This window comes from Marmota monax, unplaced genomic scaffold, assembly GCF_021218885.2.
Source record: "Marmota monax isolate L192 unplaced genomic scaffold, Marmota_monax_Labrador192_F-V1.1 WCK01_AAM20220418_F8-fsc00040, whole genome shotgun sequence".
NCBI lineage: Eukaryota > Metazoa > Chordata > Mammalia > Rodentia > Sciuridae > Marmota > Marmota monax.
The window spans coordinates 485,801-509,364 of NW_026692782.1; positions in this window are offsets into that span (position 1 = coordinate 485,801).

The following is a 23,564-nucleotide window of genomic DNA, read 5'->3' on the forward strand; positions in this document are numbered from 1 at the left end:
AACAGCAACTCTTTATTCCCGAACTCACACCAGCCGTCTACAATCACGTTCTGGGGAAATCCACGTTCTCTGCCCAAATCCCCCTCCACTGGGCTTCTGTCTCCCAAAAAATACTGTCTGAATCCCATGAGAACTCAAGGGGAACTCAGGCAGCAGGATACGCCCTATTCCCAGCAGGAATAATCTTAAACCTTAAACCTGGAACCTAACCAGGAACGCCCTAATCCGCCTTGGTCCTTGAGCAAGGTCACCTACATTCAATGTCACTGCAACATGGGGTACGCTGGCAAGGAAATTGTCATACCTACTTGGCTAATGGCTCCCAGCATCTCCCCCCTTCTGATTAATTAAACAACAAGCAATGTGGCTTAAGGACCGTGCCTGGTAGGTTGTCCAATTCAATATATGGTTCTTACCCATCATCGGAAAATTGACCTTTAGGCGTCAGCCTCCTGTCTTAGGTTGATACCACTGCAATTGAATCATACCCGTCACTGACTACCGGTCCAGCATACAGCCATACTTGTGGATAGGTCTATGCACCAGTGGGGGGGTGAGGTTCTTTGCCTCACCTCTGTTGGCCCCCAAATTTGGCCTTGGTGCCAGTGGGGGAGTGAGGTTAATGTGGCTTAAGGACCGTGCCTGGTAGGTTGTCCAATTCAACATATGGTTCTTACCCGTCATCGGAAAACTGACCTTTAGCGTCAGCCTTCTGTCTTAGGTTGATACCACTGCAATTGGATCATACCCGTCACTGACTACCGGTCCAGCATAAGCCATTGGCCCCCAAATTTTAGACCATCACTAGCAGAAGGGAGGAGGATACAGAAATGCCACGACACCAAGCCAATTGACGGCTCCTTGGGAAAAATTGCATCACTGGTGACACCATCAGCAAAGATATGCCAGCACTACCACAATTAACATGGGGTGCGCTGGCAAGGAAATAAAAATTGCATCACTGGTTAATCACTGTCGCAGATGTAAGAATGGCCAAGCTGGAGCTCTGGATATCAGCTGTTATGGATTTGAGTCAAATCATCTTCTTTTCGATCTGCAGAAATTGTTTTAGTTAATCTCTCTGGAATCCAAATCGGCTGCTGTTCTCCCTGTGGAAAAACACAAACAGACCCCCGACTCCAGACAATCACTGGGTCAGGACCTTTCCATTGTCCTGTTAGAATATCTTTCCAAAGTACTTTAGGCTTATGTACATTTTTTGGATACATGTGTCTTTCCGCAGCACTAAGTCCTGATGAATCCAAATTTAAAAAGTTTAGAGTAAAAAGCGTTATTTTAAGTTTATCTTTGGGGGATATATACCCCCTTCCAATTCCCTCTTTTTGCTTTAATAAGTATATGTCTGTATCTAATAGTTGTCTAGCTTTTTGCATTTTTCTATCTGAAATACCTTACTTGACATTTTCAACCATTTTTTTATCTATTTTCTATCTTCTAGTTTTTTTTTTCCTAAGGTTTGTATTTTTACCCTTAGTTGCTTATTTTCCTCCTAGTTTTTTTTTTCTTCCTATTTTATGGGTTTAAAATTCTTGTCTTCCTACATTTTTTATCTTTCTACATCTTCTTTATCTTTATTCTTTTTAACTTTCTATACTTCTGTCTTTAAAGTTTTTCACTTTCAATTTTTAATCTTCTTTATCTAAATATCTTTTATCCTATTATCTTCTGATTTTTTTTAAAGTAATGCCTTTAAGATTAAGCTTCTTTCCTCCATCATGAAGGCATTTTAACCACCTTTAATTTAACCTTTTAAAGCCTTTTAATTATCATCTATACTGTACTTTTATTTTTTTTTATTATTTTTTTTTAATTTTTTTTTTATTTTTAATTTTTTATTGTGGGTTGTTCAAAACATTACAAATTTCTTGACATATCATATTCCACACTTTGATTCAAGTGGGTTATGAAATTTTGTGATTTGTGATCCAAAATGATTTCTCGTATAGGCCTTAGATCAGTTGAGTGAAACAAGAGAACCTGCAGATGAATTTTTGAACTATCTGAAAGCTGGACTCGATGTCTTGTATATGGCAAGTCTTGAAAAGTTCTGTTGATGGAGATGGTGGACAAACTCATTTTAATGTCTCCTCTAGTCTTTTCCATGTAGTGCTCCCAAGTAAATATGAAAGCTGGCAGCTCACCTGAAGTGCCTCTAGAAGGCACGTTTCCTTTTGGAATGGTTATTGAGCCAATAAGAAACAAATATTGTCAAATTTCTACTTTACCATCTAACCTAATTTTGTAAGGCCTTTCTGGCCTCTATTTCAAACTGATGATAACTAATTCCAGACTTGCTGTTGCACTCCTTAGAACAGATTATGATGTCATCTCCTTCTTAACTATGAAAACTTAAGAAGCAACTGAAGCACCTCTAAGACCAGTCGTGTGCTAAGAGAAATGTTTGTGTACAGGGTTGGGTGACCACTGAAAGTGGTAATTCCCTGTTCTCAAGAAACAATAAGTAGGAATTATTGCTAATAGCAATATTGGGTTTTGATGTTATTGTTAAGGCACTGTATCGGAATATTAGCTGATAATCAGAGTTGTAGCCTGCATTTGTCTTTTTTGATTGCACTGTGTAAGTTTGATCACAGAACCATAAAATTATGTACAATTTTTGGGGAAAAAAATGAGTTGTTCAGTATATTCAATAGATAGTTGGGATAAAGCACATACATTTAGTTCCATTACTTCTGTTATAAACATTATTTAAGGTAGATAAAGTAAACATAATTCTGTATAAGTCATGTGGGATTATAGAGCAGACTAGACAACATGGAAATCATTTCACTAAAATACGTCTACAAATGCTGGATATTCTATGCTAATTTGGTTGAAATGTTTAGTGGAACTTTAATGTTATAGAAATCCAAAGGGGGAAAAATATAGGAACCAAGAAGCAGAATGATAAACTTGTGTAGTTATCTTGGTGGTTGGTGGTTTTAGGGTAATGTAAGTTTGAAATAGCAAATAAAACCATGTTCAAGAAAACAGACTGCTGGTCTTAACCTTGGATATGAATGGGAAAATATCATCTCTCTGAAGATTTCACCCTCCGGGCCTTCTGGATATAAATTTATATTTCCTGCATGGACTGAGGAATTCCACATCAAAGGGAAATGTGGGATAAATGGTGGGGAACTAGTAATACTGCTGGTGCCCCTTGCAAGAGCAAAAGTGAAATTCATCTGGAGGGATTTTTTATCCATGCACTTTCATAGGATTCCCACAGATAAAGACCCACCAAACAAATGCTCACAGTTAGTATTTGAAAAGTATATGAAGAAATGTTTTACAACTAGTAGAGTAAGTGTGCCCATGTGCATGTGTGTGCATGTCCAAACACCCACATATATTTTAAAGATTATATTTCTAATAATTATATTTATAATTCTAAGTGAAATTATTTGAGAGACTGTAAAATAAGAAATTATAAAATTATGAGTCATTTAAATGAATGAATTTTAAATATGAAAATGAAATACTATATGGGAGACATAAACCAGAAATATTGAAAAAAATATTAGAAATAAAAATAAAAATTCCAATCAAAATTTGAATTTACATATATGAATTTAAAAAGCCAATTTCAACTGGGATTAGTTGTACATGCCTGTAATCCCTGCGGCTCAGTAGACTAAGGCAGGAGGATGGCCAGTTCAAAGGCAGCCTCAGCAATTTAGCAAAGCCCTAAGCAATTTAGCAAGAACCTATCTCAAAATTAAAAACTTAAAAAAAAAAAGGGCTGGGGATGTGGCTGAATGGTTAAACACCTCTGGGTTCAATCTTCGGTACAAAAAAATAAAATAAAATGAAAAGCCAATTTCAACAGGTTATAGTTCTATTTGCAAGACTTGACATGGGTACACTGGAGTGCCAGAAGAAAAGTATAGATGTAGTTGTACTTGATATGATCGATATGATGATGAATGAGACCTTTTCAGTATGATGAAAAACACATTCTCATATTTATGAACACAAGCTAGTCTTGAACAGTTAAAACCATAACTATACCTAAATATGTTAATGTGAAATCACTCTAAAGTCAAAGAAAAGGTATACAGAAATAACCTACAAATCAAAAATAATTATACTTAAAGTAGAATTCCTCAAAGCAACAATATAAAGAGAAGGCAAATTTTATTTTTGGTACCATAAATCATTCTAGGCATAGTGTTCAATGAGGCTTTTGAATGAAGATGTATATAATGTTTCAGAATTTTTTTTTGCCCAGTATATTACTGAAGCAAAGGGTATAAATCACAGGTAAAATTATTTCAAAATCTAGTCTAAAGCCCCCTAAAGGTAGAAACTTATTCGTGAATAAATACTAAGGGTGTTACATAGGACTTAAATCTGGGTAGATGATCAATAATATGTGTTGGATAAATATATGAATGGTTGAAGTATAAACTATATGAAAATATCTCATATTAGGCAGTATCTTCCTAGGAAATCAGTAGTCCATAATATAATTATGGATCTCAGATATTTTCCTATACACACTTCCCTATATATAAATTAGCACATGGCATTATTCTAGAAAGGAGGGCCTTGTGACTAGCTATATACTATCAGGCCACTCACATATGTGAAACTAATTTCCTGTTTCATTACCTTTTTTTCTTGTCCCTGTACTGAACTTCAAACATAATCATTTCTTATAAATGAACAATTTGAAGTTCAAGTATTGCTGCTGAAATGCCAAACAGACATTATTAAAATCTCTGCTTTGTACAAACTACTTTAAACAGGGAATGGTAGTACTGTGAAAATCCATGAAAAACCTATGGAATTTTGTATCCAGGACACTAACAAAAGAATAACTTTTTTTTTCTAAATAAAAATAGTGTTGTCGTTAAATTGCTACCTCCATTTGCATGTGACGGCAGTCAACTTTTGGCCACCTGAAACCTTGCAGCTTGTACTTCCTTCTTGTAAGGTGTACATACTTAAAGACATTCACTATCATAAATACAATTACATGAAAAATTACAAAGCTAAGAGTGCAGACTTTTCAGTCAATTATTTTTTAAGGTTGGACAGGGAACAGAGATAAATTTACACCTGCTTTATCTGCTTTCTCTCAGATGTAAACAGCAGTCTTGATGTGCCTGAAAAAGCCACTTTTTAAATAAAAGAACATATTACTTTCAGATTTTTTATTTAACTAAAAATGTCATATATTGCTAGACTTTCTCATTAATTTTGAGAAACCTTTCCAGGATTGCTTAACATGTGAATCTAGGGAAAAGATGTGAGCAAACAGACACCACCTCTGCATTACACTGACATCATTTCCCTGTTTTCCAATCCTATGTGAACTAATCACTGTCCAGGTGAACAAAGCTCTTTTAATTTCTCAGCACAGCAGAACAGAGTGTCTGAAGGATGTTTTTTGGAAATCATCATGAAAACAGCAGAGTTTCTTCAAGGAATGTAGAGGTGAGTGAAGCGAAGAGGTCATTGCTTTCACAGAGCAGTGTGGGGAAGGGAGCCGTCTATTTAATCCATCTGTCCATTAATGCCTACTAGAAAAGTACCCAATGGCAACAAGTGCTTCGAAAGAGCAAAGTTGGAAAAGAATGTGGAGAGGCTGAGGAAACAATGAACTTCAAGATGGACAGAACTTAGAGATCTGGGGGCAGAGAGGAAATGGTAAAACAGGCAGTTGGGTTTTATACGACTTTACAACAACTACAAGTCAATGTAAATGATTCAAGAGGAGAAATAATGTAACATGACCTATGGTCACGAGAGCGGTGAGGATTCTATTCTAGAATTTCAGATGAGCAGTGGTGGTCTGGGCTGCGTGGCAGCAGTGGAGGTGGAGGGAAAGGGGACAATGCGCCATGCTGAGAAGTAGGGACGGTAGGCATTTCTGACAGATTGGCTTTTCAGGAGAGATAGGAAAGAGTGGAATCAACTCTGAGGCTTGAGAAGATGATGGTGGTGTTGTGTTATGGAGACGGGCAACTTAAGCAGGTGTGAAATATTTAGTAAAATGGTCATGATGCGTGTTAAGGTAATAGCACTTTATAAATCGATTACATCTCTGATAATCTCAATTCTGTTGTAATATTCCACATATGCATCTGCATGGAACTGGAGGAATATGTTCTCAATTCATCTGCACTAACATAATACTGCAAGTAGTAGATGCAGTTAGATGCAGATATTGAAATATTAGTCTAAAGCACATATAGTTTACTTTCCTCCTTACACTCTCTCTGAATTGATATTCTTCTTGCTGTATTTTGAAGTTAAAATACATATATAGTACCTTTGTAATTTTAAGGATAACACAAAGCATAGTTATTATATAACACCTGGAAAATATCAAAAAAACAAAGGATAAAATTAAAATCACTTATAGTCCCACAGTTATCCAGATGTACTCATTGTTAAGGCTCATGCATATATTTTCAAAGCTGTTTTTGTATGTATCGATGTGCATGTATATATAGCACATATCTATGGAGAGTAAAAATAAAACCATAGAATACACCAAAAGAGAAAAATAAAGAAGACAAGAATAAAAGAGGCATTTGTATAAGAAATATTCAGAGGTAACTAATTTATTTAGTAGAATGAAGACATAAGTTATGGTCTGATAGGAAGTCCCTGGCATTAATAATGTCCCATAGTGGGGGGGCATATATTTTAAAATATTTACTTTTATTCTTAATGTTTTAAGAAACCACCATTACCTTGAGCTTTTTAAACTGACTGAACAGTCCCCACTAAATATTTTTCTGTTTACTTGGAAGCACAGTGATTTAAAAAAAAAAAAATAGGTGGCAATGAAACCATTGTCATGTACCTATAAACCACATTATAGCAACTCTAATGATATGAAGCATTAGAGGGATGTCAAATTTGTGAGGACTAAATTAAGCAGTATTCTAAGCACTTTTGTCAGAAATAGTATAATTGCATATTTGCAGATTTTATGTTTAAAATAACAACTCTCTGGGGAAAATGAGTCTTATAGTCCCTTGTGACATTAAATAATTTGCTGAAAATATAAAATTATCTCTTAAGGACACATGACCTAGAACACAGCTGTTTGAGAATGCCATATAAAAACAAATTAATTTCTATTGTGTTTGAATTTCTATCATCCGTTTTAGTTGTAATGCAGTTTAATAAATTGTATTTAATGACTGAATAACTTCCAAATTCAATGAAAAATGTGAACACAGAAATGAAAGACTAGCCACTGGAAAATCCTACCAGAAATAGGGGAAAAGTTCAAAATAAAAATTGAATGCTAGAAAATATCCTAGCTGATGATAATAAAGCCATTTGAATAATTTAAGACAAGACCGATTTGCATGGAATTGGTAATATTTACCTCCCCTCTTGTTGGAATTGAAAAGGAATGCACTCTAAAATATATGGCTGTTGAAAAAGCAAACTAGTAAAACAAATCAGTTTAAAACCCTTTATTCCCTGGTTACTCCTCTTCTGACTTCCCTATTCTTCTTTCTATAAGGAATAAAATATTGTTCACATGAAGCATTGCTGTGTCCTTTAAGGAAGAGATGGAAGTGTTTAGGGGTGATTAAAAGCAAAGGTTCAATGTTGTGTATGTCTGTGTGTATGGTGTGTACACTTAAACTTCTAAAATATGAGAAGAAAAAGTTATCTGAAGCAAAACTCGGAGTGAGGACAAGAACACAAAGCAAAAGTATGTTTTTTATCATTGGAATTTCAAATGTAAAGTTGAATTAAACACTAGTCTCACTGTGTTAATAGCTAATTTATCATACACACTGTTTTTTTGTGTGTGTATTTCAATGATATAATTTTCCCTTTAGTGTAAATTCTGATAAGATTGGCACTTCACATTCTTGAGTTATTCAGCACCAATGAAAGGGTGCCTCATGATGGGGTGGCTTTTCATACAAATTAATAGAAGCTATTTTAGCAGAAACCTTAGTTGTTACCATAAAGAAGTCAGCAGCACTGGTAGCAGTGAGATTCTTTCTTTGGTTTACTTGTGTTTTGCAATTATAATTGTTGCCTGATGGGTCATTTAAAAACTTCAGTTAGGTAATGGGCACCAATGTAGTTCCATTTTAGTGACCATCAGTGTTTTGTTTCTGGTTTTATCAACAAAAAAGCATTCAAATCAGCAAAATTTTCTTCACCAGTATTATGCATCTTCATTTTAATGTCTCTAGGAATCACCCCTACCAGTTTCTAAAACAAACAACTTGAAGAAGCCAGAAAATCATCTGTGTTTTAGTGACATGTATATCTTTGATAACTTTGCTTCATGAAAATGACATGTTTGAAACAGATGTGCTGATTGTATTATATTCTCAGATTCTCAGAGAAGATGAATTGATGTGCACATCCATTATCACAATTCAACCTCCTAGTCACATATAAGCTTGCAGAACAAGAGGTGTCTTCCTTTAGAAATGCCAACCATATTACCAAGTGATATTCAGTTTTATCTTTTTTTAAAATTTTTAGTTGTCAATGGACCTTTATTTTATTTATTGATTGGTACATGGTGCTGAGAATCGAACTCAGTGCCTCACACATCCTAGGCAAGTGCTCTGCCACTGAGCCACAACCCCAGCCTCAGTTTTATCTTGACTATGTTTAAACAATGGCAGAGTTTAAGCATTAGTACCATTTTTCCTATTTCAATGACCTAAATATCTGTCACTGTGAAATGGATTATCTCAATTTAAACCATATTTCCATATGTTGATCACACATCTTACCTAGTGTCTTACATTCAACTGCCTTTACATTGGTCATGACATTCTTCTAACAATCCATCTCACATTTGGAATAGCGTGCGCACTCGCACTCTCTCTCTCTCTCTCTCTCTCTCTCTCTCTCTCTCTCTCTTTCTCTCTTTTTTTTTTTTCTGCTTAGTCTCTTTCCCATTTCAGGCCAGGTCTTCTTTCAAGTTCTTATTTAATATCTACCTCTGCCCTGAAGCTTTCTCCTCTCAACCTATCACCCATTAATGTTTCCTTTCTTCAACTTCTGTGACATATCCTATAGGTCTATATTGCTTAGCTTACACTTTAACTGAAAATTTAAAATAGAGTCTTCTAATTATATGAGTAAAATGCTTATCATTTAGTTAAAAACCTGTCATTATTATTCTAAGTTTTCCAAAAAGTGTATGTTCATACATGAGCTTAAACATTAGGTCTTACTTCAAAAATTTACTGCTTGGTAGATCAAGAATGGTTGAGATTATGAACTTCAGATTGTCTCAAAATAATATTGTGTTATTTGATTCTTTTCATATTATTTGGTGGTTTGGGGGTGTCAATCTTTCATTCCCAATTTCTGGAACTTTTAATCACGTGCCTGCTTTTTATTGGAAACAAAATAACTTGGTTTTTCTCCCACCCTGGCACTGCTTCTAAGGGATATGGCCTTTATAAATCTTGTGTTTTCCTTCCCAATTTTCCTCTCAAGGGAAATTTAGAACATTGTTACTTTCTGAAAAATCCCTCCATTCTTGTTAGGATTGCATGATCTGTTATGCTCTTAATTTTAACTTTTTCTTGAACATATCACTTTGTATGTTTACAAAAAAGAAAACATTTTTAAATCCTCTAGATCTAAATATAAAATTTATTTTTATGCACCCCACAAATTTTTTTTCTTATTTTCCCTTCTGAAGATTTATTCCAATTAATTTGGGGGGGGTAGACTTTTTTCTATAAAATGTTATTCAGAAGAGACATGTGGAAATTGCTATGTTGCTCAGTCTGTCTTGACTCCCTTCTTGAAGTCCAATTTTACTGGATTTTGACATTTCTGAATGTTTCTCTTGTCTTCTCTCTGGCTATGGTCTCCCTAGGCGATGATCTTTCTCCTTTTAACTCTTGGTTTTGCTCTTTCTTGGAATTCATGTTCACTTATTCTTTCTTGGGAATGATACTTGAATCAGTGAGAGGTCATTAAGTTTTCTCTCCCTTACTGACAAATCAGTGGGAAGCCTCTTAGCCCCTAGAATTGGAAATGGCAAAGTTTAGTGTATTGGCTAGTGTATCTGGTGTGGGGAACTATCAGTTACTGGTGCAGGAAATTCCAGCCTTGTATGCAGACTTCTCCTGAACCACAGAGGATTAATTTCTGATTTTGTTTAGGCCTGGTTTAATCTAGTGGTGGCTAATTGTAGTCAATGCGGCTAGGCTCCAGTGCCCATTAATCGGGTCAAATATTATTCCAGATGTTTCTATGGAAGTTCTTTTGGATGCAATTAACATTTAAATTGATGAACTTGGAGTAAATAAAATTACCCTCTCTAATATGAGTAAGCCTAATCAAATCAGTTGAAGGCCTTACTTGAGCAAATACTGACTTCCCAGAGCAAGAAGAAAACCCTTCCATCAGATTGCTTTTGGACTCACAATGCAACTATTCCCTGGTCTCTCTGTCTGCTGATTGCCACTATCAGATTTTGCATTTATCAATTACCACAATAATGTAAGCCAATTCTTGAATATAATCTCTCTATATTAATACATAAACCTTATGGTTTTGTCATCTGGAGAACCCTGACTCAATTAAGCCTTGGTCACAACATCCTGATCCCGATCTCTCTCTCTCTCTCTCTCTCTCATTTTTTTTCTTCAAAAGAGGTATCTAGTATTTAGAATAATGACCATTAAAATTGACTACATTGCACAGTGCACTCTAAGTGTCTGCTGAATAATGGCCAAAAGTGATTCATAAATGAGACTTTGTGTGTTTGTACTACCTCCCTGTTCAACTCTCACCAAAGATTTTAACCATGGCTTATTTGGCTGTTTTCAAGGGAGCCTGGCATAAGTCCTTGGTCTCCTGAAATGCCTTTACTGCTTGGTGACTCTCCTGACCAGACATAAAAGAGAGAACTCCATGCTAGACAGAGATCTGAGGATGCCCCTTGTGCACCTACTTTTAAAAATGTTTTTCAAATCCAGGAATATTGCTAATGAAAGTATTTCCTGTTTTCCAGCACTTTCCTGACAACTGATCAAATAGATTTTCATTAGAAGAATGAAGTACTCTGTGAATTCATTCCTTTTGATACATAGGAACTAATATGACACTGTGTTTCAAGGAACATTTGAGGGCATCTTTAAACAGTCCTAAAACCTAGTAGGGAATGTCTTTGTCATTAAAAATCATTATATTGTTTTTGTCAAATATATTTTGTTCTTATAAAACCATGACAATGAGTCTCTTTATAAAAAGATAACAACTTTTAGTAATTAAAAGTATCATTTTCATGCAATTGTATGAAATTAAAAACTAATACTACAAACATTTATTTGTTTAGTAATAGAAGATCATTTACATCTGGATGTATATCTAAAGTGATGTCCATATCTATTGGGTTGGGAATGGTGTCCTAACTTGAGTCTGCTTTTCCCAGCTGATGAGATTTAACTCCTCTGATAAAGCAGCTTAGAGGTATCTGCTGGTATAAATGTATTTCCCTTAGGAAATAATGTAAATTTGCCAATTTACATTATTCCCCAGGCTCTAGTAGATTAGTGGAGAAAGCTATAGTACAGTCAGTTGCTTTGTAGTTGATGAGGGTTTCCAGTCTGAATTGAGAATTTTACAACTGAGTCCTTTTAAAAGAACTTTTTGAGGAAGCTGTTTTGAATGAGGCTTTCTGTGTGAGAGAGAGCAGTTATTATTTAGTTGCCTTAGTGCCTTGATGAAAAAGTACAACACAAAATAAAGGAAAAAGGCACTCTCCCAACTTCCCCAAGGATACATCAGTTGGGAGGCTGTGAAAACATAGGATAATGCTTTAGGGACATGATGATGCATGGCTTTGGGGGCACTGGCAATGGGATCCCAACACTCATGGCAGCAAGACTGTAAACTTGAGTGTCCTGTCAAACATGAGTTGTATGGGCAGCAGCCAGTGTAAAAGAATAAGTACATTACTGTTCAGTGAATTCCAAGGTGCTCAGAAAGTTGATGAGGTTTTGTAGAGAGGAGGTGAGTGGGCCTATGTGTAGTGGTAAGCAGAAGTCAGAGACATTTAGTTGTCACTGTTAATACTCTCTCTCTCTCTCTCTCTCTCTCTCTCTCTCTCTCTCTCTCTCTCTCTCTATGGGAGTACTGAGAATTGTATCTGTGTTTTCCAGGAATCAGCACCATTGAGTTACATCCCCAGTCCTTTTCATTTTTTATTTTGACACAGAGTCTCACTAAGTTGCCACATCTGCAATTAAGCATGTGATCCTCCTCCTTTGGTCTCCTTCGTAGCTGAGATTGAAAGCATGCACTGCTACACCCAGCTAATATGGTCTTATCTTAAGATGGGCATGGCATAGGAAAATTCAGATTACCTATGTTATAAATGGAAAATAGTGTAGGTACAAAAGTCAATAAAATGTTAATAATAGGGAGCTGGGATGATGGATGTTGCTTTCCTGGATGCTCTGAGGAGGCGAGAAACCAAGAAAGAAAGTAGTTAGGCAGCCTCTCAGCAAGGTGAGTGAAAAAATAATAACAAAAAGGTGAATTTACTGGGAATTAATATTGGTCACTCAAAGCAGATCAGGGACTCGGGAGGTGGGATATAATGAAATAAGAACAAAACCTCCAGAGACATCACCGCTGCCAGCCAGAGTGGGCTCCCTCCTCCCGCCATGAGCAAAGTGGAGGAATAGGAATATTAAAGGAATCTACATTTTTTTCAGGAGGGCTGTGTTGTGTTTGGGTACAGAGAGATCACAGATCAGAGACACTGCTGGACTAACCACAAAGGCATGCCACACACTATCCTTATGTGGGAAAGAAGCCACATCTCTCCCAGCTGCACACAGAGGAAAGAGCCATTTTGCAGCTGCACTACAGGGGTCTGAGCTGTGGGTGCTGATTACTGGAAGACACAAGTTGGTCTCAAAGTGTAGACCTGGAAAACCAATGCCACTTGATATAGAGAGTGCCTATGTGACCAGCAGACAGTCAGACCCAAGGAGGAATACAGGTCATGGAAACCCACTTTTTGACTCCTCCCTCCACCCCCTCAAGTCTGGCAACTCACAGGTCCAGCTGGGAGGGACCAGCTGGCCAAGAATTTGAAAGGGTGAGAGGCTAGAGTGATTGAGCTTGGAGACTGAACCCAAGAGACAAAGGAATGTGGAGTCCATGGGACAAAGGGGACAAAGGATTGGCTCCTCCACCACACAAGTGGAACCCAGGGGAGATCCCTGGGGTCCAGTCTTCCAGTGTGGACCAGCAGCTGCTTGGCTCTGAAGGTGCACCAATTTAAAATCTTTAGGCCAATTTGCATTCAGCAAAGAACCTGGAGCCTATCTAGGCCTAAACACTGCTTCCAGGAGCTCTGCCTATGGGATTTCATCTCATACTCCAGCAACCCAACCCTAAGGGTGAAAACATCGCATTACAGCCCATCCCACCTAACACTGCTGAGAAGGGAAGCCAAGGAATTTTTGAACACCAGTGAAAATAATTATTTAACTTTTTATCAAAAACTTTTTTTTTTTAACTTTTCTCTGTGAGCTGAATGGTTCATGGAAACTTATATAGATACATATTTGTCTCTTTTTTCTCCTTTCTAGAGCTTTTTGGAGGCAGTTTTTGTGGCTGAGTCTTTTGAAGACTAGGATGTTTGATTAGATTATTTCAGTTTTTTTTGATTGGTATTTATTTTTATTTTATTTATTTTTAAATTTTTATATTATATTTTTTCTTTTATTTATCTGTTTCTTTTGATTCTGTTTTATTTTTATTTTTGCTAACAGCCAATCTCTATTACTCTCTCTTTCACTCTCCTTGTAATTTTTTACTCCTAGTAACTCTCTCCCTTCTTCATAATTATCACATACTATATCAATTCTATTTTTTCCCTGTTCACAATTCAAAATAGTAAACTCTTTTGCAAATTAACTGTTTTTACTGTGGTAATAACTGTTCACATTATCTCTGTTTTTTGTGACAATTAACATGGAGATGTCATAACAGGAAATATTTGATTTAATGTTATATATTTTTTGCATTGGTTGTTGTTATTATTTGTCTCCTCCCAAACAGTGAGGTACAGGAAACATTCAGGGACACTATAAAGCCACAGAACAGCAACTTTACTGCCTCAAATTTATACTGTAAGATGCTTAGACACACAAACAACATGTAAAAGCAAGGGAGCAAATTGCCCAAAACAAACCAAACTACTTCAATAATTAAATTCATTGATACCACAGGGGAAGAAATGTCAAAGAAGGAGCTTAGAAAATTTATAGTTAAACTGATCTGTGAGGTAAAGAACAATGTAAGGAATGAAATCAGAAAATACAAAAAGTGAAAGATCACTTTGATAGAGAGAGATTCTGTAAAACAAGTCAATCAGAAATTGTCAAAATGAAGAAATCAATAAGCCAAATTGAAAATTCAATGCAAAGCAACACCAGCAGATTATATCACTTGAAATACAGAGTTTTAGGCAATGCAGAGAAAATATATGATCTCAAAAATAAAGTTGACCATGGAGAAAAGATGTTAAGAGACCATGAACAAAACTTCCAAGAAATATGTGATAACATGAAACGACCAAACTTCAGATTTATCAAAATAGATGAAATCTTGGAAATACAAACCAAATGAATGCATAATCTATTCAAAGAAATAGCATCAGAAATTTCCTAAACCTTAAGAAGTGAAATGGAAAATCAAATAGAGGAGGCTTACAGAACCCAAAATATACAAAATTACAACAGACCCTCTCTTAGGCAAATTATTATGAAAATACCTAACATACAGAATAAGGACAGAATTTTAAAGGCTGACAGAGAAAAATTACAGGTCAAATTAAGAGGGAAATCAATCTGGATCTCAACTGATTTCTCAACCTAGACCTTCAAAGCCAGGAGGTCTTGGAATACTGCATCCAAAGCTATGAAAGAAAGTGGATGCCAATCAAGAATACTTTACCCAGAAAAGTTTAGCTTCAGAATTGACAATAAAAAAAAAATAAAAACTTCCATGGTAAACAAAAGTTAAAAGAATTCACAACTAGAAAGTCTGCACTAAAAAACATTCAATAACATATTTCATAAGGAAGAAATAAAAAATAAAACCAGCAAAGGGAGGAACTACACTAGAAGAATATTAAATCAATGGAGAAACTAATTCTTTTTGGTTTTTTTCTTTTTGTTTTTCTTTTTTTTTCCTTTATTTTTTGATATTGGGTATTAAACCTAGGGAAACATAACCACTGAGTCACATGCCCAGCCCTTTTAAGTATTTTATTTAGGCACAAGTTCTCATTGATTTGTTTAGGGCATTACTAAGTTGCTGAGGCTGGCAACTTAGTAATGCCCTAAGTATTACTGCCTCAGTCTCCCAAGTCACTAACATTACAGGTCTGTGCCACCATGCCCAGCAGGAGAAACTAATTTTAATTAAAACCCAGAAATAAAATGACAGGGAATAAGAATAAGATCTCAATAGTAACACTGAAGGTAAATGGCTTAAACTAGTCAATCAAGAGATATGGACTGGCAGATTGGACTTAAAAAACAAGACCCAACAATTTGCTGTCCTCAAGAGACTCATCTCATAGGCAAAGCCATCCTCAGACTAAAGATAAAAGGATGGGAAAAAACGAAATCATTCACAGAGATTTCCTAAAAATTCAGGGGTTTCTATCCTCATATTAAATAAAGTGGACCTCAAGCCAAAGCTAATCAAAAGGGATAATGAAGGAATTTCATACTGCCTAAGGGAATTATACATCAATAATATATAATGATCATAAATATTTGTGCCCCAAATAATGGAGCATCTACATACATCAAACAAAGTCTCTCAGTTTCAAAAATAAAGTAGATCACAACTCAATACTGGATGATGTTTTCATGTCTTTCTTATCACTGGATAGATCTTCCAAACAAAAACTAGATAAAGAAGCTATAGAATTAAAATAACAATTAATAATTTAAACTTAGCAGAAGTATATAGAATATTTCATCCATCAATACTGAATACATTTTCTTCTCAGCAGCATATGGATCATTTTTAAAAAATAGATAATATCTTAGGCCACAAAGCAACCCTTACCAAACAAAAGAGAGAAGGGGAGAAAAAAAGGTTGAAAGAGAGAGAGAGAGAGAGGGAGAGAGAGAGAATCTTATGTTCTATTAGATCATAATGAAATAAAATCAGAAATTGATGATAAAATTAAAAAATAGAAGCTACTCTAACAACTTGTGACCAAGTAATATGCTATCCAATAGCAGAAGAAATCAGAAGTGAAATAAAAAATACTTACAGATAAATAAGAATAGCAACACAACATATCAAAATCTCTGAGACACTATGAAAGTGGTTCAAGGAGGAAAGTTCATTACATTGAGCTCATTCATTTAAAGAGTAGAAAGTCATCAAATAAATAAATAAACATTACATCTCAAGGTCCTAGAGAAAGCACAGATCAACACCAAAAGCAGTAGAAGAGAGAAAATAATTAAAATCAGAGCTGAAATCAATGAAATTGAAAAAGAAATCAAAACATCAATGAAACAAAAAGTTGATTCTTTGAAAAAATAAATAAAATTGACAAAACATTAGACAAGCAAACAACAAGAAAGAGGGAAAAAGCTCAAATTACTAAAATTCGTGATGAAAAGAAAATATCTCTACAGACAGTACAGAAATATGGACAATAATCAGAACCTATTTGGAAAATTTATGCTCCAATAAAATAGAAAATCTTGAGGATATTGACCAATTTCTAGAGAATACAATATACCCAAATTGAATCAGGAGGATACAGAAAATTTAAATAGGGCAGATCCATGGACCAGCCCCTCCACCCATGCAGGATCTCAGGCCCAGGTTAGGTGCAGGTCCACCCCACCCACCAGCAGCCACAGCCAGAACTCAGGCTCCAGGCCAGGACAGCCTCCGCTCACCCAATCCAGAGCTGAGGCCCAGGCCTAGGACTGCCTCTGCCATTACATGAGGGAGGCCTAGGTCTGCCCCTCCAACACAGGCCAGAGCTCAGGCTGCCGCCCAGCCACTTTTGCTGACCCACCTGGCAGCCCAAGCCTAGTCTACCTCCATCCTTGGGACACTGCAGGCATCGCCATAGCCTTCCTCATGCTGTATCTTCTACCTTATGACAACAGACAGAGCCTAGAACCAGCTGCATCTAGGAACAGGCAGCCCAAAGTCATTGTAAGACCACCCTTTCAGCCCCATCTCTGAAAGTGGTTGCATCCATCATGGGACACCCCCACTGCTATCTTCAGTTACCTTCGCTATTCCCGCCACCACCTTTAGTTGCAGTATTATCCATTGTGGGACACTGGCAGGATCTGAAAGCCCAAAACCAAGGTGAGGTACAGATAGTCTGCACAGACACTATAAGACTATAGTATAGAATCTGTAATACGTCAGATCCATAGGTAAGAAAGGAAGAACATAGACAACATAAAAAGACAAGGGAAGAAAGTTCACCAAACAAACCAGGATACTACAATAATAGAATCCATGGATGGTGTAGTTAATGAAATGTTAGAGAAGGAGTTCAGAATGTAAATAATTAAAATAATCTATTAAAAAAAGACCTAAATGAGCAAATACAGGAAAAAAATGATCACTCCAACAAAGAGATAAGAGAGCAAATACAGATAGAAATATATTACTTCAAGAAAGATATAGAGATTCTGAAAAACAAACAAATAAATAAACAAACAATCAGGAATCCTGAAATGAAGAAAACAATAAACCAACTAAAAAATCAATAGAAAGCATCACCAACAGACTAGATAACTTAGAAGACAGTATATCAGATAATGAAAACAAAGTATGCAATCTTGAAAATAATGTTGACCACACAGTGAAGATGGTAAGAAACCATGAGCAGAACATCCAAGAATTATGGGATACCATCAAAATTAATGGCATAGAGGAAGGTACAGAGATTCAAACCAAAGGCAGGCACAATCTCTTCAATGAGATAATATCAGAAAATTTCCCAAACATGAAAAATGAATTGAAAAATCAAATACAAGAGGCTTACAGGACACCAAATATACAAAATTACAACAGATCTCCACCAGGACACATCATAATGAGAATGCCTAGCACACAGAATGAGAATAGAATCTTAGAGGCCACAGGATAGAGGAATCAAATCACATATAGGGGGTGACCAGTTCATACCTCAGCAGATATTTTAGTTCAGACCCCCAGCCAGGAGATCCTAAAACAATATATACCAAGATCTGAAAAAAATGGATGCCAACCAAGAATATTATCCAGCAAAATTAAGCTTCAGATTTGATGGTGAAATAAAAACCTTTCATTTTAAACAAAAGTTAAAAGAATTTACAGTGAGAAAAACTGCACTACACAGCATCCCCAGCAAAATATTTCAGGAGGAGGAGATGAAAATCAGCAAAGGGAAGAACTACACTAAAGGAAAGACCAGTCAAAAGAGAAATCATTTCAAGTTAAAAACCAAAACTAAACCAAAATGTCTGGGAATACGAGTTATATTTCGATAATAACCCTGAATATGATTAGCCTAAATTCATCAACTTAAAGACATAGACTTACAGACTGAATTGAAACAAAGACCCAATAATATGTTGCCTCCAAGAGATTCATCTCATGGGGAAAGACTTCCCCAGACTGAAGGTAAAGGGTGGGAAAAATCATACCACTCACATGGACCATGTAAACAAGCAGAGGCTTCCATTCTTGTATCAGATAAAGCGTACTTCAAACCAAAGCTAGTGAAAAGGAGTAAAGAAGAACATTTCATACTGCTTAAGGGGTTCATGAATCAACAAGACATAACAATCATAAATATCTATACCCCAAACAATGGGGCATCTATGCTTGTCAAACAAACCCTTCTCAAATACAAGAACCAAATAGACTGCAACACAATAATACTGGGTAACTTTAATACACCTCTCTCACCACTGGATAGATCTTCCAAACAAAAACTAAACAAAGAAACTATAGAACTCAATAATACAATCAATAATTTGGACTTAACATACATATATAGAATATCCATCCATTAATGAGTGTATATACTTTCTTCTCAGCAGCACATGGATCCTTCTTCAAAATAGACCATATACTATGCCACAAAGCAACTCTTAGCAAATACAAAAAAAATACGGATACTACCCTGCATTCTATCAGACCATAATGGAATGAAATTTGCATTCAATGATAAAAGTAAAAATAGAAGCTACTCCAACATTTGGAGACTAAACAATACACTATTGGATGATGCATGGATAACAGAAGATATCAATAAAAAAATAAAAAAAAATTCTTAAAAGGTAAATGAGCACTCAGATCCAACTTATCACAATCTCTGGGACACTATGAAGGCAATGCTAAGAGGAAAGTTCATTGCATTAAGCTCATTCATTAAAAGAAGAAAGAAGTCAAGAAACTACCTGACATTACATCTCAAAGCCCTAGAAAAAGAAGAACAAATCAATACCAAAAGTAGTGGAAAACAGGAAATAATTGAAATCAGGTGGAAATCAATGAAAATTAAACAATTCAAAAATCAACAAAACAAATAGATGTTTCTTTGAAAAAAATAAATAAAATTGACAAACCTTTAGTCACCCTAATAAAAAGAGGGAAAGAGAATACTCCAATTACTAAAATTTGTGATGAAAAAGGAAATATCATGACACTATTGAAATACAGAAGACAATTAAAAACTATTGTGGAAATTTATACTCCAGGAAAATAGAAAACCTGGAAGACAAATTTCTAGAGGCATATGATCAAACCAAACTGAGTCAAGAGGACATAATAATTTAAACAGATCAATTTCAAACAAGGAAATAGAACATGCCATCAAAAGCCTACCAACCAAGAAAAGCCCAGGACCACACCCATTAACAGATGAGTTCTACAAGACCTACAAAGAAGAATTAATGCCAATACTCCATAAATTATTCTATGAAATAGACAATGAAAGAACCCTTCCAAACTCATTCTACGAAGCTAGTATCATCTTGATAACAAAACCAGGCAGAGACACATAAAGGAAAAAAAAATTTTCAGACCAATATCCCTGATGAACATTGACTCAAAAATCCTCAATAAAATTCTGGCAATTGACATACAAAAACATATTAAAAAATAGTGCACCATGATCAAATGGGATTCATTCCAGGGATGAAAGTTTGGTTCAACATATAGGAATCAATGAATATAATTCATCACATCAATAGACTTAAAGATAAGAATCATATGATTATATCCATTGATGCAAAGAAAGCATTTGACAAAATACAGTAACATTTCATGTTCAAAATACTAGAAAAACTAAGGATAGTAGGAACATACCTCAACATTGTAAAAGCTACCTATGCTAAACCCAAAGCCAACATCATTCTAAATGAAGAAAAATTGGAAGCATTCCCCCTAAAAACTGGAACAAGACAGGGATGCCCTCTTTCACCACTTCTATTCAACATAGTCCATGAAACTCTAGCCAGAGCAATAAGACAGAAAAAAGAAATTAAAGGATGAAATTAAGAAAACAAGAACTCAAATTATTATTTGCCAATGACATGATTCTATACTTACAGGATCCAGAAAACTTCTAGAATTAATAAATGAATTCAGCAAAGTAACAGGATATAAATCAATACCCATAAATCAAATGCATTTCTATATATCAGTGATAAATTCTCCAAGTGATGAGTCTCTTGGAGGTAAATTAGGAAATCTACCTCATTCACAATTCAAAAAAAAAAAAAAAAACCTTGGGAATCAACTTAACAAAAGAGGTGAAAGACCTCTACAATGAAAACTGCAGAACACTAAAGAAAGAAAGTAAAGAAGACTTTAAAAGATCAAAAGATCTTCCTTGCTCTTGAATAGGAAAAATTAGTATTGTCAAACTGGCCATAGTACCCAAAGCACTATACAGATTCAATGGGATTCCAATTAAAATCCCATTGCCATTCCTTACAGAAATAGAAAAAACAAACATGAAATTCAGTTGGAAAATTAGAGGCCCAGAATACCCCAAGCAATCCTTAGCAAGAAGAATGAAGCATATGGCATAACTATACCATATCTTAAACTATACTACAAAGCTATAGTAACAAAAATGTCATGGTATTGGCACCAAAATGGACATGTAGACCAATGGTACAGAATAGAAGACACAGAGACAAACTCATATAAATACAGTTATCTCGTACTAGACAGAGGAACCAAAAACATTCGTTTGAGAAAAGATAGCCTCTTCAAAAAATGATGCTGGCAGAACTGGAAATCTATAGCAAATCTATAGCAAAATGAAAATAAACCTGTATCTCTCACCATACACAAAACTCAACTCAAAGTGGATCAAGGACCTAGGAATTAGATGAGAGACCCTGCAACTAATAAAAGAAAAAGTAGGCCCAAATCTTCATCATGTTGGATTAGGCCCTGACTTCTATAACAAGAGTCCTAAAGTGTAAGAAATAAAATCAAGAATTAATAAATGGTTTTGATTCAAATGAAAAAGCTTATTCTCAGCAAAAGAAACAATCAATGAGGTGAAGAGTCTACATTTTGGGAGCAAATTTTTGCCACACGCACAGCAGATACAGCAACAATCTCCAGAATATACAAAGAACTCAAAACACTTAATGACAAAAGGACAAACAACCCAATCAATAAATGGGCTAAGGAGATGAAGAGACACTTCTCAGAAGAAGATATACATTCAATCAACAAATACATGCAAAAAATGCTCAACATCTCTAGTAATTAGAGAAATGCAAATCAAAACTACTCTAAGATTTCATTTCAGGCCAGTCAGAATGGCAGTTATTAAGAATTTAGATAACAATAAATGTTGGCAAGGATATGGAGGAAAGGCACACTAATTTATTGCTGGTGGGATGGCAAATTGGTGCAACCAATCTGGAAAGCCATATGGAGATTCCTTAGAAAACTTGGAATAGAACCACCACTTGACCCAGCTATCCCACTCCTCAGTCTATACCCAAAGGATGGAAAGTCAGCATACTATAGAAATACAGCCACATCAATATTTATAGCAGCTCAATTCACAATAGCTAAACTATGGATGTAACCTAGATGCCCTTCAATAGATGAATGGATAAAAAACTGTGGTATATATACACAATGGAAATTACAAAGCATTAAAAGAGAATAAAGTTATGGCATTTGCAGGTAAACGGATGGCATTGGAGAATATCATGCTAAGCAAAGTAAGCCAATCCCAAACAACCAAAGGCCGAATGTTCTTTCTGATAAGTGGATGTTGATCCATAATGGGGGGTCATGGGAAAAATGGAGGAACTTTGATGGGGCAAAAGGTAGGGAGAGGTGAGGAAGGGGGATGGAGGTAGGAATGATGGTGGACTGAGATGGACATTATTATCCAGGTACATGTATGACTGTACATACATTGCGACGTTGCATTGTGTACAATCAAAGAAATGAAAATTGTGCTGCAATTGAGTACAATGAATCAAAAGCATTCTGCTGTCATAAATACCTGATTAAAATAAATTAATTAATTAAAAAAGAAAATTTAAACAGATTAGTTTCAAGCCATGAAATTGAAGATGCTATCCAAAGCCTATCAACAAGGAAGACCCCAGGACAAGATGAATTTTCAGCTGTCCTTCCAGACCTTCAAAGAAGAACTGACACCAATCCTCCCCAAGTTATTCCATGGAATAGAAAAAGAGGGAACCCTTCCAAACTCATTCTATGAATCTAGTATCACCCTGATACCAAAACCAGACAGATATATCTAGGAAAGCAAATTTCAGATGCATATCCCTGATGAACGTAAATGCAAAAATTATTAATAAAATACTGGCAAATCACATACAAAAAATATTAAAAAGATAGTTCTCCATGACCAAGTGAGTTCCATCCCAGGGGTGTTAGGTTGGGTCAACATATGGAAATTAATTAACACTGTTTACCACATCAAAAAACTTAAAGATATGAATCACATGATTATCTTAGTAAATGCAGAAAAGGATTTTGATAAAGTACAGCATCCATTCATATTCAAAACTCTAGAAAAACTAGGAACATATTTTGACATTGTAAAAGCTATATAAGTTTCAACAAAAGGCCAACATCATTCTAAATTAATAAAAATTAAAAGTATTCCCTCTAAAAACTGGAACAAGACAGAAATGCCCTCCTTCACCACTTCTATTCAACATAGACCTTGAAACTCTAGCTAGAGCAATTAGGCAAAAGAAAGATAATTAAGGGGTAGAAAGGGTAAAAAAGAACTCAAACTATTTCTATTTGCTGATGATGTAATCCTCTATTTAGAAGACCTAAAAAAAAAAAAAAAACTTCCACCAAAAAACTTCTAGAACTAATAAATGAATGTAGCAAAGCAGCAGAATACAAAATTAGTACCCATAAATCAATTGAATCAGCTGAAAGAAAACTTAAGACAACTATCCCATGCACAATAGCTTCAACAAAATAAAATACTTGGGAACTAATCTCACAAAAGAGGTGAAAGACCT